Below are 3,126 nucleotides of genomic sequence, written 5' to 3' on the forward strand. Positions count from 1 at the left end.
AGTCTGGGCGACAGAGTGAGACTCCAACTCAAAAAAAAAAAAAAAAAAAAAAAAAAAAAAAATTTATAAGTGTACTTTAGGACACATGGACAAGGAAAAGCTCAGCATCAGTGTTGAAAATATAAAACACTAAACACAATCCAATGTCCATCAAAAGGATAATGGATAAACTAGGGTATGAGACATCCAAATAATGAAACAGTATTGGCACCTAATAATAAACTATCACTATGTATAACAGAGAAAAGAATCTCAACATTGTTGGACAACAACATTAAATCATCTTATAGAGCATATGTAGAATGATTCCATTTATATAAAATTTTAAAACCAGCAAGCTAAACAACAGGTAAATTATTGTTCAGGGATACATATATATCCAGAAGATATATTACAGTTAGGCTCCTTCTAAGTTTCTAAGGTATTTTTTAAAAGTATTATCCAGACTAACTATTCCTTTTTTATGTTCATAGCATTTGCTTACTTATTAATTAATTTCATAGTATTTCAAAATATACCTCAACTAGTCCTTTTCCAAATGAATAAAAAAGTAAAGGTGACATTTATGAAGACATCATTATTATTTGGAGACAGGGTTTTTATCTGTTGCCCAGGCTGGAATACAGTGGCACAATCATAGCTCACTGTAGCCTCCAACTCTTGGAACTCCCACCTCAGCCTCCCAAGTAGCTGGGACTATAGGTGTGTACCCCCACACTCCGCTAATTTTTTAATTCTTTTGTAGAGACAAGGTCTTATTAAATTGCCCATGTTGGTCTTGAACTCCTGAACAGAAGAAATCCTCCTGCCCTGGCCTCTAAAAGTGCTGGGATTACAGATATGGGCCGTACCTGGCCATAATGTTTTTGTTAAGAAATAAACATAAATACCTTATATCAGCTCCCCCCCCAAAAAAAAAGAAAGAGAAAGAAAACAAATTTAGATTGGTGACATTATTACTCATATAACATGGATGTCCAAAAATGTATCCCCACTTTAGAATATACCAAATATACAGCCCTCCTTCCCCAGAACACTTAAGTTCAAAAGCGTGTCACATCACAAATTTGAAGAAAGATGTTATTGTGAAAATCTGAAGAAATGTAAGATCTCTTAGGATGAAACAGGTAACATACTTGATCTGCCCCTAGATGTGGCAGTTCTTTGGCAGGTTGATAAATGCTGTTTTGTTTATGTCTAAATATATATATTTAGAATACTTTAGATTTACAGAAAAATTAAGAAAATAGTGTGAAGTTCCCATATACTCCCTTCACTAAGTTTCCCATATTATTAATGTCTTACCTTAGTATAGTACATTGGTACATTAATGAACCAATATTGATATATACATATATTTTTGAGTCCACCCTCTGGCCTCAGGCAATCCTTCCACTTCAGTCTTCCAATATTGATATATTATTAACTAAGGTACATAGTTCACTCAAATTGCCTTAGTTTTTACTGAATATCTTTTTCTGTTCCACAACCCCAGCCAGGATACCACAGTACACTTACTTGGTCTTAACTCCCTAGGTTTCTCTTGATCCATGAGTTTCTTAGATTTTCCTAGTTTAATGCTTGTTTTTGACTCATAGTCTGAGGATTACTGTTCAGGTATTTTATAGGAATTTGATGATGCTTTTCTCATGACTCGATTGGGGTTATGGGTTTTTGAGGAGGAAGGTCACAGAGATAAAGTATCACTCATTACATTATATTAAGCGCACATACATCAATCTGACATCACAGTTAGCATTAACCTTAATCATCTGGTTGAGGGAATTTTTGACAGGTTTCTTTGCTTATTATTTCCTCTTTTCCAAACTGTACTCTTTGGAAGGAATTCACCATATGCAGCTTGCATTTAAGGAGTGGAGACTCATTTGTACGCCCTCCTTGAGGACAGAATATCTACATAAATTATTTAGAATTCACTTAAAAGAGAGATTTTCCTCTTCTTATCATTTATTTATTCAATAATTTACTTATATCAGGAATCTCATATTTATTTTATACTTTGGCTCATAATCTACCACTGCTTTAATTTTGCTGCTCAAATTGTTCCAGCTTTGCTATTGGGAGTTCTTTCAATTGGCTCCTGTGTGCCTTTGACATATCCCCGTTTACAAAAATAGTTTTTTTTTTTTTTTTTTTTGCATTTCCTTACTTTCTGGCACTATAGGATGCTCCAGGCTCATTTTGAATAATTCCTACCATTGTCCTAGAATCAGCCACTTCTCTAAGGAGCCTGCCTTTCTTGTACAGGAGAATATGACTATAAGCCAAGATCTGGGCTCATATACAGTTTTGAGATTAAAGAAGAGTATAATTTTGAAAGTATATTCAAACCAAGGAAACAAACTAATATCTAATCACATAAACAGAAAACTCACAGGATTGTACTTCCTTCTTTGCCAGTTGTTTTCAATTAGGACAAAAATAAACATAACCTCACTAATATTAAAACATAAAACTTGTTTTTCTGATTTAATCGGTAGCAAAGAGTTTCTTAATAACAGCATGTAATGCCAAGGGTCTGATAAAACTGGTAACATTGTAAATTACTACAATCATTGAGGAAACAATTTTGCAAATGAGTTCTATTCCCTTGATCCAGTAATTCTATTTTTTATAATTTATATTAAGGATATAATCCAAAATATAAATAAAGTTATGTGTACAAATATGTTAATAATGTTACTTATAATATGAAAAATTAAGGCTAAAAATACAAGTTGGGATGTGACTAATTAAATTTTTACATAGTTCAGTAAGACTATTATGCTATTACTAAAAATGGCAATAAACCAACGATAGGCTATTAAGTAAAAAAAAAAGGAGCAGGTACTTTCTGAATGCAAAAATAAAAGAAATTAAAAATGTAAAGTGGTTAAATTAGTGCAATGGAATTTTTTTCCTTTTGCTTAGTCTCTATTTTCAAAATACAATTTAGTACAGTTGGATTACTTTTATATTGGAGAAAAGCTTATAAATTGGAAAAATATTACCAATTTAACAATCTTGCTATGAAAAAGGTAAATTTAAATTCACATGCTTATTTCTTACATTGTCTCAATAGTGACAAGAAAATATTAACATTTTCTTTTTTTTTTTTTTTTTTTG

The 3,126-nt window shown here is 31.8% G+C and overlaps 1 protein-coding gene across 1 annotated transcript in view; it reads right to left on the reverse strand.

Moving 5' to 3' along the window:
- ZDHHC2 (zinc finger DHHC-type containing 2) overlaps positions 1-3,126 on the reverse strand; it is a 73,365-nt gene that overhangs the window by 34,712 nt on the left and 35,527 nt on the right. The gene's annotated exons all lie outside the window — the stretch shown is intronic.

Source organism: Carlito syrichta, unplaced genomic scaffold, assembly GCF_000164805.1.
Source record: "Carlito syrichta isolate Samal-C Ts95f unplaced genomic scaffold, Tarsius_syrichta-2.0.1 Scaffold305146, whole genome shotgun sequence".
NCBI lineage: Eukaryota > Metazoa > Chordata > Mammalia > Primates > Tarsiidae > Carlito > Carlito syrichta.